The sequence below is a fragment of the Musa acuminata genome, chromosome BXJ3-4 (assembly GCF_036884655.1).
Source record: "Musa acuminata AAA Group cultivar baxijiao chromosome BXJ3-4, Cavendish_Baxijiao_AAA, whole genome shotgun sequence".
Lineage (NCBI taxonomy): Eukaryota > Viridiplantae > Streptophyta > Magnoliopsida > Zingiberales > Musaceae > Musa > Musa acuminata.
In genome coordinates, this window is record NC_088352.1 from 40,721,032 (window position 1) to 40,737,145 (window position 16,114).

Below are 16,114 nucleotides of genomic sequence, written 5' to 3' on the forward strand. Positions count from 1 at the left end.
TCAGAAATCCTAAACCAGCGGTGCATGTTACATGAATCCTTGCAAGGTTAAAGAGATGATCCTGTTAGCTATTACATCTCTGTAAGTCTTCATCGACACGTTTTGTAGCAGCTTATACCTTCTGTCCTTTTTAGAGGATGCTGTTCTGAAATGTAGGGTATGGGCGTCCATGTACACTGTTTCAGCTGCTGCATGAGTTTGTTTGTGTTGGAGTCCTACCTATGGCTTCCACTGTGTTGTCCCTTGTCAGACCAAGGCAATTCTTGCCTGAGGAAGGATGAGTCTGTAGGCTTAAGGCATCAAAATACCAGCTAATTAAAATGGTAAAGCTCAATCCCAAAGGTAAGCTTGAATTAACTGTTATGATTTCTGTACTCACAGTAGCACAATGGTTTCCAAGATTAAACGCATATTTTCTCTTGTACTGCATCAATGGATGGGAAGACGTTTGCCAGCCACAGTTAAGCAATCACTGTTGGGAAAATAGTGTAAAAACTAAAATAATAAAACCAACTGAAATAATAACACCGAGACATAACGTTATAATAAAATTCTTAATTGGTTAAAGAGAAATAATATCCACCAACCAACAAAGGGAAATAAGATCTTATCTCTTGTAGTAAGAGCCAAAGAAAAAAACTCACAAAAGGGGAAAAACTAAGGAGGAACCAAATGATATGATATTTCTTTCTTCCTTCCATCCTTCTTTCTTTCTCTCTATCCCTCTCTGCACTAAATGGATTCGATTGAGTTCCCCCTCTACACATCGGTGCCTTGTTTACGTACTAGAGGGGAGAGTACTCCTACATACGCATGTTTGCTCTAAAGATCATATCAGTGAGGATGTTTCAACTTCCCACATCGCGTCCACGCATGGAAGGTTGCAACCTCCCCTCATTCCCGCCGGTGAAACTATCCAATCGCACGGACATGGTTGTAATTGCCTCCTCATCCTTTTTATTTTATTTCTTCATAATCTCTCACTAGACCACAAGAGAATATGGTCCACGTGAATTTGTCTTATAATATTTATTTGTTTTGTCATAACATTCATTAGGTTGTCCATTGTGTTGATCTTCTGCATATCCATGGTTTACTGTCCGTCGTTACTTCTCGAATAAAATAATATTGACCTTCTATATGTTTTAACATAGAATGGAAAGCTAGATTTCTCTGACTTTTATAATAGAAGGAAATATCCTTCTATTTATACCCGATTTTTTTCTATTAACCTTCTAATCCATATCACCTCCTTGCATACTTGCGTAGATGCTATATATTATACTTTTGTGGTAGATAGAGCTATCACAATCCTTAATTTTGAAACTTAGCTCACTGCTCCACCTACAAGTATAAACACATAGCAGGGAGAGAGATATATTAATCAATAAATTCTTTTATTTTTATTTTTTTTAATTATTAAGAACTATTCATTTTTCCTTTTTTTGGCAATATATGGTATATGCTGCATGGACCAATACGTAGGCATGCCTTTTTTTAATATTTGCCTAAAATATTGTAAGTATTGGATTCAGTTTTCATGACAAAAAAAAAAATCCAAGGAGAGAGATATTTTGATCAAGAAGTTCCTTTAATTTATTTTTAATTATAATAAACTATATTGATTTTTCCGTTTCAACTATATATGGTAATGATTTGGATCCTCAACCATGATCAACTTATCGTTGTTATTGTACGAGAAAAGTTAGGGGGAGACTTAAAGATATCTTACTAGAAATTATATACAATGATTTAAATATTTTTAATTAAAAATATAATTTTTTATAAACCTTAATGATGATAAAAGATTCATATATCTAATCTTAAATAATTAATATCTTATAATTTTATTGATGTCATTGAATCATGATCTTACGGTTCAAATCGTTGAATCTCAGATTTTGATGATAAAATCAATTGAAAGTGTTTATGATTTGATCTGTGTTTTGAGTGACGCAGGAAGCTATGATCAAGGGAAGAAAATTAAAGCAGGAAGAATCATGTTGGGTCGGAGAAAAACATGTTAGAAGATTAGACGTCGCGTCGAAGGATCGGTCGACGTATCGACAGAAGGCTTCGGGCCATGGGTTCGGACATTGGGTCAAGAAGAGCATAAATTGCATCAAGGAAATCGGAGTTACGGAGGTCAATTAACCGATTAGGAAATAGGCCGCAAGAGAGGACGATGCGTCGAAGAATCAAACGAAGCATCGATGAACTAATGACATGCCGGACAACATTTGATTCAAGCTTTGTAATAATTGTCTAGATGGAAGTAGGTTTTGAGTGTGTAGGATTAACTACGATAGCGATTAAGGCATAAAGCAAAATGAAGTCCCAAAGTCAAGAACGAGACTTCGTTGGGAGTTCGAGAGTTCGTTCTGAATGTTTGTTCTGCCAAAATTGATCGAGAAGTCCAGGAGCTTGCCAAAGAAGCTAATCGCAACTCATCAAGAAGATCGTCGTGAAGTCCAGAAGCTTGCCGGGAGTCCGCTGAAATATTGCTGAGAGATTGTTAGAAGAAACTTAGACTTACCAAACTTATTTAGCTTAGTGTATGCCTTAAAATTTATAGTTAGCACATAATTGGGTTGGAATTGGGCTAAGGAGCCAGTTGGCCCAAGTATGAGTTGTATTGGGCCAAGTGAAAGGCCCAAACAGTAACCCAATAGGTGGAATCATCATGGCATAGTCTCCGAGACTATGTCAAGCGGTGGTACTGCCCAACATAGGTAATGGTACAACCAAGACCCGGGAAATCCGGGATGAGACCTTTTTAAACTCCAAGTTTAAATCTACTTGAGGCCTATAAATACCTTTCTCATCATTGGTTAATATATACAAGCATAAGTGGGAAAATACTATTGCAATCAATTGAGAGATCCCCTCCTCTAATTCTAAGTTTAGAATTTTATTTAGGGAGGAGTTAGTGCTCGTAAAAGGTTGTCTCCTAAACATGTAAAAAGGAGACGAGGGGTGTAAAATGGTAGTTGATATTCGCCTATTGAAAGAAGATCGTTAATGAATGTCGGTGGCCTCGATGGAAGGGGAATCGGTGAAGTGGATGTAGGCCACGATGATCGAACCATTATAAAAATCTAGTTTATATTTATTTTATATAATTTATCTTTACTGTAAACTATTTTACTTTTACTATGCTTCCATACGTTTTCAAGTTAAACATATTACATATATGGATTTTATCGGATATCGAATTTAATCGAAACGAAATTTCTAAATTGATATTTTTATCGGACGATATTAGATTTAATCGAAATAAAATTTTTAAATCGACATTTTTACCGTTAGGTAAATATTTATATAATAATCTATTAGAGCAAATGATCTGAATCTAAACTCAATTCAAGTAATTGATTTAAGATATTTGAACATAATTATTTTTCTAATGTGGGCGTATCTAAAATTTGATTAAAAAGTAAATTAATCCGAATAAAAAAGGAATAATATATCCTGTAACCCTCCCTCTCCATCAAGATGCGTGCGGCCAATCCCATACAAATCGTCATATCGATGGTATTTGGAACACTGCACACATTTAACTGGTCATCCCGACCACCGACCAGATCTTGTCGGACTTCGTTTTCCACCGCTAGTGGACGCTTAAATCACGCTCATGTCGGTCAAAGTCATCTTCGTTTACTCCGACTCACGAGAGAAAGGACTGCAGAACGAGCCGAGTCAAAAAAGACGGTAGAATATTTTTTGTCCTCCGGACCGAAATCATGAGCTACTTGGAATTGAATGATACTTTTTGTTAGAAAAATAAGGATGATGGAGGAAAAAGATAAACTGTTAATTTTATTAGATTTAAATATTTAAATATCTATTCACAATCACATCAAAACTATATTCATAAAAGATAAAAACTAAGGAGTGAATGCTATTTTTCTATTTGTAAGATATTTTGATAATTTTATAGACATATCAATATTTAAGGAGAAGATTTTGTCTTCTTTCTGAAAGATCGATATCGTTTCCAAAATGTAAAATTCTTCCTTCATCCAAGATTATCAATTTAGATCATCTTTGATTAAATTAAGCTTAGTCTCAATACTTCCTCTTAAGGTTAATTTTTCTTTCACTCAAAGTACTAAGAAATGACTTCGTAGATAGATAAACTTCAAGTGGTTTGGTGAATATATGATTACTTTAAGTCTTGACATCAACTTCATTTGTATTCACATACTCTCGGATAAAATAAAATTTTAAGTCATTATGCTTTGAGTTATTTACTAGTGCAACGAGGGATTAAATATCGATGTAAATTTATATTATTTTTTATTTGATATGCATCATATTTAGTAAGCTTTTTAACCATATAGCATGACAAATGCCATAATATATTCAGTTTCACAAATTGGGAGTTTCACAATTGAGAGATATAAAATACAAATATGGATGTGTTGCTTCAAAGCGTTTCTCCTCCCAATTATTATCGGAATATTAAAAAAATTAAAATTATTAGAACTTGAATAAAATAATCAATGGGAGAGAATATCTTTGATATAATACAAAATCTTTTTCATAACTTTACAATGAGTTGATTTAGGCTCGTCTATGAATCAACTCACTGATCCAACGTCATATAAAATATCTGATCTCAATGTTAAATATCTTAAGCAGTAACTAAACTCTTATAAAAAGTTACCGCTGTTGTTTTGCCTTCATCATCATGACACTATAATCCATATTGGGTTGCAGAAAGTCAACGATTGCAGTCAGCTTCCACCAACGAACCACTCAATCAGTCTTTCCTTTCCTTGTACTTCCCGCTGCCGTAGACGAACCACTCAATCAGTCTTTCCTTTCTCCTTATTCTTCTCCTTGTATATAAGAGAAGGGACAGAGTTCTGGTAGCAAGAGCAGCAGCAACATCAAAAATATCATATGGGGAATCATCACCGAGCTCGTTTCACCCTCATGACCTCCTCCTTCATCATCATCATCATCATGTTTTGGTTGGCAGCATTGCAGCCGGCAGAGGTGGACGTCGGGCGGCCGATACTGAGTAGGTGGGTCGACCCAGATCTACAGTTGCCGTCGCTGCCTCAGGGTACCACTCTGCCAAGGTCTTCTCTGGACACTTGCCCCGGATCCGCTTGCCGAAGGTCTGGTTGCGGCGATGATTGTCAGGCGCCTGTCAGCGAGCTGAAGCCTCCAGATCGAAGGCAAAATCCATATAAGACTACCGTGCATCCACCCCCACGCCGACCATAAGCCTCCAGTGGGCTTCCCATGCATCGTTGAAGTCGATCGAGTATATGCATGTTTCTCTCAGCTTGCTTCTGTCCGCAACAACAAAAATATTCCAAGACAATAGAAGTTCCTATTTTGTGCTCGAGTTTTGTCAAGGTTTCTTGGATTACTGGGTGTGTTAGATGTGCTTGTGCCATCTAATTCGAGTATATGCATGTTCCTGTTTTCTCAGCTTGCTTCTGTCTGCAGTTTGTGCGGGTTTCTTGGAGTACGTGGGTGTTTTAGATATGCTTGTGCCATCTAATTCGTTTGCTATTCTTCTTCTATGTTCTTCGTGTGTTAGATATGCTTGGGCTTAGATCTTCTTTCCTGGCAATCAACTACGATTTCAACAAGGAAAACAAGAGAATCCTAGATAGCTAGAAAGACGAGTTCTTGGGATGATGCTGCGGTTATTAATTTGCAGTTCTTCAAGCATAAGATTCGATTGTTGAGAAGAAATAAATTTAATTTAGCACAATTTTGTACGAGGAAAAGACAGCGAAAAGTTTGAATAAGAAATGAAGGGTCGCTATAAATACATCATAGCATGCATGATAGAACAAGTAACCTCTTTTATCGATTCTATCAATCCTTACCTCTCTTTGTTTCATCTCTATTATGCTGGACATTGGCTGCTTTATGATTTGGATTGGGTGGATGTTAAGACTTCTAATATGTACATGTTCTGAGAAATTTAAACTTAATTAAAGGAGAAAATTGAAATCTTTCTTTTACGAACTGATGGACAAAAGAATTATAACATCTAGGGTTTGAATACACACCATGATAAAAAAAATGACCATGAAGAAAAAGATTATATGGGTTATAAGAAGTAAAGAGTCAATAGTAAATTTTATAGGTTGTACATGATAAAACTATATTGATGCTTGCTTCACATTCTCTTTCTCTCTCTTTTCTTTTCTTATCAGTGAATACATAAAGATTTCTTGAAGGATACATACACATGGGATTGGATATTGATGCATAATTAAAAATTTGAAGGCTTTTTAACCCTAACTAATGTGAGATTGTTCATTTGGTTGTTTTAGATCTTTATCTTATACATGCATGTTTTTCTAGCATCAGAATTGTTAGGAATATTTCTCATACTACAAGGAATATTTATTGTCCTGAGGTTAGTCTTTGCATATTTATAAAAAAAGTTTGGAACTTGCTTAGTTGCATGATTTCCTAAATTATGATTCCCAAGCATCTTTTTTTCTTGTGAATCTGACTTGGTGGCTGTTGATCGACCAAGTTAGTCAACCAGAAGCCTCTGAGCTTAGAAGCTGGTAGGTATACTCTCAACTATCCATGGAGATGGAACTAAAAATGTGGCTTCTTGCCGAAGAAGACTCTGTTATAAATTGTTCAAATTAAAAAGAATTTTTTTTTTCAAAATATTTATTTGAAAAGGTGTTTTCTTTTATTTTTTGGTAGTTATTTTTCAAAGGTCATGTTTTTGAGAAAATAGTTATAATTTTCAAAGGTTGTATCTTTTGAGAAAATAGTTAATTTTCAAATGTCATGTTTTTTGAGAAAATATCTATAAATAGCTATTTGGGAGTAAATTACAAATATAACTCTTTCGTGCTCTTCTTCTTTACTCTCCAAGTGATTGAGTTAGACATTCTCTAATTCCTCTCTGAAGATTCTTTATTGTTTGCTCAATACAGATCTTCTAAAGGCTTGTCATATCCACTAAAACTATTTGCATCAAACCCAGAGCAATCTTATTGAGAAGAGGGTGCAAATATCGTTTTTAGGAAAGTATTTATACATGTTTCAAGCCTAAATATCTTTCCTAAAGTATTCTTGATCTTGTGTTTGTTATTTGTTTCCATTGTGTTTTTTTTTATCCTCTTCTTTGTCGTATCTTTTTTCTAACAATCTAAAAACGATATCTTGTGAGTTTATACAAATTCACTATGGAGGCTATAAATACCATCAAATTATTGAATCAAGATTTTGTTCGTTTGGATCGTTTTGATGGAACGAATTTTACCCATTGGCAAGACAAGATGAAGTTCATGTTGACTGCTTTGAAGATCTTCTATGTGCTTGATCCAAATCTTCAACCAATTCTTGATCCAACCGACGATGACATCGATGAAATCAAGGCTAAACAAAAGAAAAGAAATGAAGATGAAGTCATGTGTAGATGACACATTCTCAATGTTCTTTCGGACCGACTTTATGATCTTTATACGGTGGAACCATCTGCAAAAGCAATTTGGAATGCTTTGGAATTCAAATATCATGCCGAGGAAGAAGGTACAAAGAAATTTTTAATTTCTAAATATTTTGATTACAAGTTTGTGGATGGCAAGCCAATCTTGGCACAAGTACATGAGTTGCAGGTCATTGTTAATCAATTGAAGGCTGAAAAAATTGAACTTCCTGAACCTTTTCAAGTAGGGCCTGTAATAGCCAAGTTGCCTTCATCTTGGAAAGGGTATAGGAAGAAGATTTTGCATGACTCCAAGGATATCACTTTGGAGCAAATTCAAAAACATTTTCGAATCGAGGATGAGAGATAAGAGTGAGAACTTTTTTTGCAATATAAAAGCAAATGTTGTGAATCAGCCTAAGAATTCCAACAAAAGCAAACAAAACAAGGAGAATCATTTTGGCCCTAAAAGGGATCAAAGAAAATTTAAGAAGCCACAGAGTGGAGGCTGTTTTGTTTGTGGAAAACCTGGTCATTTTACTATGGATTGTAGATTTAAAAAAGGCCAGAAACCAAAAGTCAACTCTGTTGAGGGAGATGATAATATAATCGCTACGGTGAGCGAAGTGAATGCCATATTTGGCAAGGTTTCTGGTTGGTGGTACGATACTTGTGCTACCGTCCATATTTGCTATGATAAGGGACTCTTCAAGACTTACAAAGAAGTCACAGAAGGGCAAGAGATTCAAATGGGAAATGAAGTTCATTCTAAGGTGATTGGTAAAGGAAATGTGGAACTCACTTTCACTTCAGGTAAGAAAGTCACTCTTACTAATGTTCTTCATGTACCGGATATGAGTAGAAATTTAGTGAGTGGGAATCTCCTTAGTAAACCTGGAATTAAATCTGTATTTGAATTCGGAAAGTTAATTCTATCCCGTAATGGAACTTTTGTTGGAAAAGGCTATTCCGCAGAGGGAATGGTCAAATTATCTATTATTGACAATGATTCTAAAGTTAATAAAGATGTTGCTTCTATTTATATTGTTGATTCTTATTCATTATGGCATGATAGATTAGCACATATTGGAATTAGTATGATTAGAATAATGGTTAAGTGTGGCTTAATAAATTGTCATTTTGATGATCTTAATAAATTTGAAATTTGTGTTAAATATTAAGAAACCCTTCAAAAGTGTTGAAAGATATACTAATTTGTTAGATTTAATACATTCTGATATATGTGAATTAAATGACATATTAACGAGAGGAGGTAATAGATATTTTATTACTTTTATAGATGATATGTCTAGATTCACATATGTGTACTTATTGAAATATAAAAATGATGCTTTTAAGGCATATAAAGCAGAAGTTGAAAATCAATTGGGGAAGAAAATTAAAGCTTTAAGAAGTGATAGAGGAGGAGAATACTTTCCTAATGAATTTAACTTGTTTTGTGAACAACATGACATAATTCATGAATGTTCAGCACCTAGAACACCTAAGCAAAATGGATTAGCAGAAAGAAAAAATAGAACTTATCTAGAGATGATTAATGCTATGTTGTTGCATGCTAAACTATCTTATAATTTGTGGGGAGAAGCTTTATTGGCTGCATGTCATATCTTAAATAGAATTTCCTCTAAAAAGAATAATATCTCTCCATATGAGTTATGGAAAGGAAGACGACCTAACATTGTTTATTTTAAAGTGTGGGGGTGTCTTGCATATTGTAAAAATAATGATCCTCAAAGGATAAAATTGGGACCTAGAGGAATCAAATGTGCATTTATAGGCTATGCTTCAAATAGCAAAGCATATAGACTTCTTAATTTGGAGTCTAATATCATAATAGAATCTCGAGATGTAGAGTTCTTTGAACATTTATTGACTTCTAGTAATAATGTTCATCCTCCAACTAGTGAAGAGTCACTAGTGAAGAAATCTCAAAAGGTTGGTGAGCAACCTAAAATTCTTTTGATTGGACATCAATCAAGTTCACAAGAGGTTGGAGAGCAATCTTATGAATTAAGGAGAAGCACTCGTGTACGTAAAGCAAAAACATTAAGATCGGATGAGATTGATTCTCAGAGTATTTCTTTTTACCTTGTAGAAGGAACTAATGAGAGAGTATTAAAAACAATTCCTCTTGTTTTACAAGTGGAAGATGATCCTAAAACATTTAAAGAAGCTATGGCTTCTCGTGATGCTGCTTTTTGGAAAGATACTATTAATGATGAGATGAATTCTATTATGTCAAACCATACTTGGGAACTTGTCGATTTACCTTTTGCCTCAAAACCTATTAGTTGTAGATGGATATTTTGTAGGAAGTATCATATAAATGGTACTCTCCAAACGTTCAAAGTAAGGTTAGTTGCTAAAGGATTTCGACAAAAGGAAGGAATAGATTATTTTGACACATATGCTCCTGTGGCTAGGATCACATCTATTAGAATTATTTTTGCTTTAGCATCAATTTTTGATCTTTATGTTCATCAAATGGATGTCAAAACAGCATTTCTAAATAGAGACCTCGATGAGGAGGTATATATGGAACAACCCGAAGGTTTTGTTCTACCGAGAAATGAACATAAAGTGTGTAAACTTATTAAGTCATTGTATGGTTTAAAGCATGCTCCAAAACAATGGCATGAGAAATTTGATGCAATAATTCTTTCTAATGGATTTGTTCATAATATTGCAGATAAATGTGTTTATCTTAAAACTTGTGATGACTATATGGTGATAGTTTGCCTTTATGTTGATGATATGCTAATAGTGAGCAACAACATAAAAGGTATTGTAGAAACAAAGATGGGGATATGTTTTGAGTCAAACTCGTTACATAGAGAAAGTATTGGAGAAATTCAGTAACTTAAAAATCAAAGAAGCAAATACCCCATTTGACCCAAGTATCAAATTAGTCAAGAATGTTGGAAGAACAGTGGCTCAATTAGAATATTCAAGTGCTATAGGAAGTCTTATGTATGCAACACAGTGCACAAGACCTGATATAGCATTTGCAGTTAGTAAATTGAGTAGATTTACTAGCAATCCAAATATAGAGCATTGGAAGGCTATTGAAAGAGTTCTTAGGTACCTTAAACGAACCAAAGATTATGGCCTACAATACTCAAAATTTCCTGCTATTTTAGAAGGATATACTGACGCAAGTTGGATATCGAGTTTTGGAGATAACAAATCCACTACTGGTTGGGTGTTCACCTTGGGAGGTGGCGTTGTTTCTTGGAAGAGCAAGAAACAAACGTGTATAACTCACTCAACTATGGAATCAGAATTTGTTGCTCTAGCAGATGCAGGAAAGGAGGCTGAATGGTTGAGGGACTTTCTATTAGAAATTCCATTGACTTCTAAGAGTGTGAATTCAATTTCTATACTTTGTGATAGTCAAGCCACTTTAGCTCGTGCATATAGTGAAATATATAATGGAAACTCAAGACATATAAGTCTTAGACATGATTATGTGAGGAAATTAATCAAGAGTGGGATTATTTTACTCACATTTGTGAAAACAAGTGAGAATTTGGCTGATCCATTCACCAAACCTCTTACAAGAAAAGTTGTAAGATCAACATCAAAATGGATGGGGCTAAAACTCCTTGAATAAAAGATCCACCAATGATAGCAACCCTACTCAACGTTATGAAATGAGTAATGAAGAGTTCAAAGGGTAAGAACAAGTCATTGATATGTGGAGTGGTTCAGCACTTTGAAATATTTTATGAGTCCCATCTAAAGTTGTTAAAGTGTTGGTTGTCACCGAATGAGGGTTGAGTTAATTATACTCTTAATGAAGTTCAGTCAAGTTAGGACAAAGTATCTCAAAGAGTGACAAAGATACTATAAGAACTTCACCTATATGAACTTAGAAGTGGTGCCACTTCGATTGAGAGTTGGAGTTTCTCTCATAAAAGTTCATGAACTTGGATGAGCCCAAGGCCATATTAGGGCTCAGCGAGATTTTACAAGGAATACAAGAATGTTGTATTTATGTGTGTGGTATCACTGGTGTTGTCATGAGGAATAACAAATTTAAAGCTTTTATGCTATTTGGGATTTCGACTTCACTTTGTGATGCTTACACTAAGGTAATATTCAAATCGAAAGATATATTACTTTATTCATAAATACTATTTAATCACTTGGAGAAAATTTTAAATTTGAACAAGTGGAGGATTGTTATAAATTGTTCAAATTAAAAAGAAAAAGAAATTTCTTTTCAAAAGATTTATTTGAAAAGGTGTTTTCTTTTATTTTTTGGTAGTTATTTTTCAAAAGTCATGTCTTTTGAGAAAATAGTTATAATTTTCAAAGGTGGTATCTTTTGAGAAAATAGTTAATTTTCAAATGTCGTATTTTTGAGAAAATATCTATAAATAGCTATTTGAGAGTAAATTACAAATAGAACTCTTTCGTGTTCATCTTTTTTACTCTCCAAGTGATTGAGTTAGACATTCTCTAATTCCTCTCTGAAGATTCTTTATTGTTTGCTCAATACAGATCTTCTAAAGGCTTGTCATATCCACTAAAACTATTTGCATCAAACCCAAAGCAATCTTATTGAGAAGAGGGTGCAAATATCGTTTTTAGGAAAATGTTTATACATCTTTCAAACCTAAATATCTTTCCTAAAGTATTCTTGATCTTGTGTTTGTTATTTGTTTCCATAGTGTTTTTTTTTTTTCCTCTTCTTTGTCGTATCTTTTTTCTAACAGACTCGTCATAATCCACCGCCGATCCGCGGTGGAACGCTGCAAAAGATTGTCCGGTAATTATCCAATTCCAGTCAAATCTGAGGGCTGGATTCTGTCGTAATCTAGAAGAGCTCCTGTTTCTTACAGGCACGCTGCAGCCAAAAGTCAGTCTTCGTGTTTACTGCTTCCACTCACAAGTCAGTCCTCCACTACAAGCCGCATTATAAAAGGAGGAAAGACATGAAGCAGCATCAACAGAGATCTAATCTTTACTTGGAGATTTCAATATATGGGGTATCATCATCACCCAGCTTCTTTCAGTCTCATGTTCTCCTTCATGGTCATGTTTTGGCTGGTAGCCTTCCAGCCCGTGGAGGTGGACGCCGGAAGAGGATTGATTCAGTCGCTGCAACCAGGTTTATGGTTGAAGTCGCTGTCTCAACATTTTCTGAAGCCTCCCCAGAATAGATCCGGCTGCAGGTTCAATCAGAGGTGTGATCCCCGAGATCCTGACCGTGACAGTTGGCATTCTAAACCAAGCCAAACCCCGTATGGGACCTCGCTGAACCCACCACCACCCCGTCGATAAGCTTCCTTCCTTCCTTCCTATGTTGGCTTCCCATGCATGCATCGTTGCAGTCGATCGAGTCAGTCATTCTGCCAGTAAGAAACCCCACTCTCAGCTGTCTGGGTATATTTTTCTTAGTGTTCTCAGCTTGCTGCTCTGTGCACAACTCGATATATAGTTGGCACATCAAAACAAATCTTCAAAGAGAATAAAGTTTCCATCTGTATGTGAGCTTCATCGAGATTTCCTGTATGATCTAATTTGTGGCCGTTCTTCTGTTCTAGTTCCAAGGAAATGTTGGGAAACAAATGATTCTAAAGAAAGCAATATCGTGCTAGATGTATATACAGGACAGATGCGATCTGCATCTGAATATGCAAGATGAGAGAGCGAACATCTCCAACAAGCAGCAGATGTCGAGAGGCGATCGAGAATTAAACGAATACACGGAACAGTAGTCGTGTTCGGACATCAGTGTTCATATCAACGTCGGATGACACTGTGCCTTCATTCCCAAGACTCATCCAGTCCACACACTGCACCGTCTGCGGTGGAAGATGGTCAAACTCAAATCATTCTTCCTTTTCCATGCATGCGCATTAATTCAAGAGGCGACGTCACGTCAAAATCGAACCACACCACCGTCACCATTAAGAAAGAGGGAAGAGGCAAACTAAGCTTCCATGCATCTTCAATTTTTAAAAGCTTTATATGATATATTCTTAACAAACCTCTCCTATATATGGTTGACAGTTGATTAAACCCAACACAAGAATATTTATTGGAGAATTTTGATGAAAAATCTTAATTTTATTAAACTTATATTATTTTTAGGATCCTATTAAAAAAACAATATGATCCATCCAAAAATAGCATAACTCAACTCCCAATCTCTCAAAAAACAAAAAAAAAATCATAATTTTTTTTAGAGACATTGGAAACGACATGTAAAACCTAAATGGTCATTATTTTTTTTTATTTTTAAGCTAAATTTTCATTGGTTTAGCATATGTTGGCTTTTCTAAATTACTTTGGTTTAGCATTTGTAACCACCAACTGCAAATGCATTACTTTGCAATTCTCTTTTTGTTGATTTGATTGTTGGACAATTTCCAATCTTCCATGTAAACATTAACATTCCATAGAGCTCAGAAAGCTTTGGTCCTGAAAGGAAAGTTGCATTGCAATTCAAAGACAAGAAAAATAATAAAACTACAGGAAGTTTGAGTTTGGAAGTAATCAAACATTCTGCAAGGATAATAAATACTCCCAACCCTGACCACGAGTTTTTTGGCCAGTTGGAATCTATGTAAAGACCATTCCTTCATTTATAGGTTCAAACAAGCAACCAAATTGCATAAATCAACATATTCATTACAAAAGAAAGCACCTCCAGAAGGAACATAGACATAACAAAATCATCAGTTTCAGCTTCCACATGAATCAGATGAAAATATGCTGAGCATAAAGGTGCATCGGAGCAGCCCACACACAAGACTTCCAACACTGCAGTGCACTAAAATAACTTGGCGAGTCTTATACTTGGCAAAGCAACTTGTATCACTCAAGCGAGACCTAAGTCACAATAAAACAATCAACCAACATTCAAAGACTCACCTGCTGGTAACAAGAAGCACTGTACTAAAATTATATACAAGAAGACAAGGGAAAACTTGACGAAGAAAATGTCGACATCCAACCAATAGCTTTTTATAACCTAAAATCGCTTTTAAATATCATCACTTTATTTTTGCTTGTTAAGTGCCAAAAATTGATGTCGTTGTGAATTATTAACTCCGTTGTTCTAACAAAATCTTTTTTTTATTTTTAACTCTGTAAAATTATTTTTTTAATCATGTATAGGAATATTAATATTTTACTTTCATAAGTATAATAATCTTAATATAATTTTTGAAAATATAGGAATCGGAATGCTAAATATAACTAATTATATATACAATTCTATTTTTCTAATCTTATACTATCTTTTCAACAAATCTTTGCTGAAAAATTGAAGTCAAACGACGTTAGCATTAGCATTACCATCGTAAATGCTTTTTGTGTGAGTAACATAAGAGGGGAACGAATTCCCTGCATAAGTGGGCATTATTAATAAAGAGAAAACATTAAATGAGAGAAATCCTCAGACATCCTTTACACTAGGCTTTGGATTTAACTATGTAATGCCGAGGTTTTGGAATCATCGAGAGCTATGGGCTTTGGAGTTGCATACAAAAGTGTTCCTCGAGATCTCATGCTATATTTTGCACCTATCCTTAAGTTAGTAGAAGAAATGAGGGATTCCGAAACAAGTGTTGTTGTTGTTGTAGACTCTAATCGCACATACCCTCTTTTCACCTTTGGAAATAAGTTTGTAGATACGGTTGCATGCATAAAATCATCAATTATTATTGGATCATTGAACCGTCAAGAATTATAGTTGTTGCGTGCAACGTTTGTGCGAATGGGACGGGTGAAGAGTTGACGTGAACTGATGAATTGGACTGACAATATATCATGTAACATAAAAGTCAGACCCAACGCATGAATGCGCAAGTACAAGCATCCGCAGATGCATGTAAGTGGGAGACAACACGTCGTGCTTCCCAAGCAACTTCTTTTTCTTCTCCTATTGTCCACCCAAGTTGCCGGTTGTCGATGGAAGACCAGCGTGAAGAACGAGTCCACCCAAGTTGCGAGATGTCGATGGAAGGCCAGCATGAAGAACGAGTCCACCCAAGTTGCGAGTCGTCGTTGGAAGGACAGCATGAAGAACGAGTCCACCATTTGTTCTCATCACTTCTCGAAGAAGAAAGAGAAAGAGAAGAGTATGTCGTGAATCGCAAGCCAAAGCCATATTTCAACCTTAATTTCATATCTATGGGGTCAAAAGGCACGTTTTCCGACATCACCTCCACGAGACAACCACTCTCTCTCAAAGTTGCTCGGAAAAGAAAGCTGCAATGGCCATGTCTTACGGCCTAAATCATATGAAATAAACACGAACTATAAGATTCTTAGGAAATAATTCATGCGTGAAAATAGGCAACGATTCATGAATTATTTCCTAACAAAATGTTCAACCAAAATCGCTAGTTTGATTCAAACTCATCAAATTTCAGATCTTAATTTAACGTGAATGGATTAAATGGAAAAAAGAATAACTCATAATTATGCACCTATTAAGGTAGATAACCTAAATTAGTTAAAGCCAAATTAGTCATGGCTTGATTTAAGTGAAAAAAAAGTAGTAACATATGAAATTAACATAGATTTAATCCACACATTAAAGGAGGAGACACTGAAAAAAAATTAATGTGCGTGATGAAGACAGAGATGAACTAAACATTATTCCCACATTAGTATTGAATAAAGGAGTTCAATATCATTTAATGT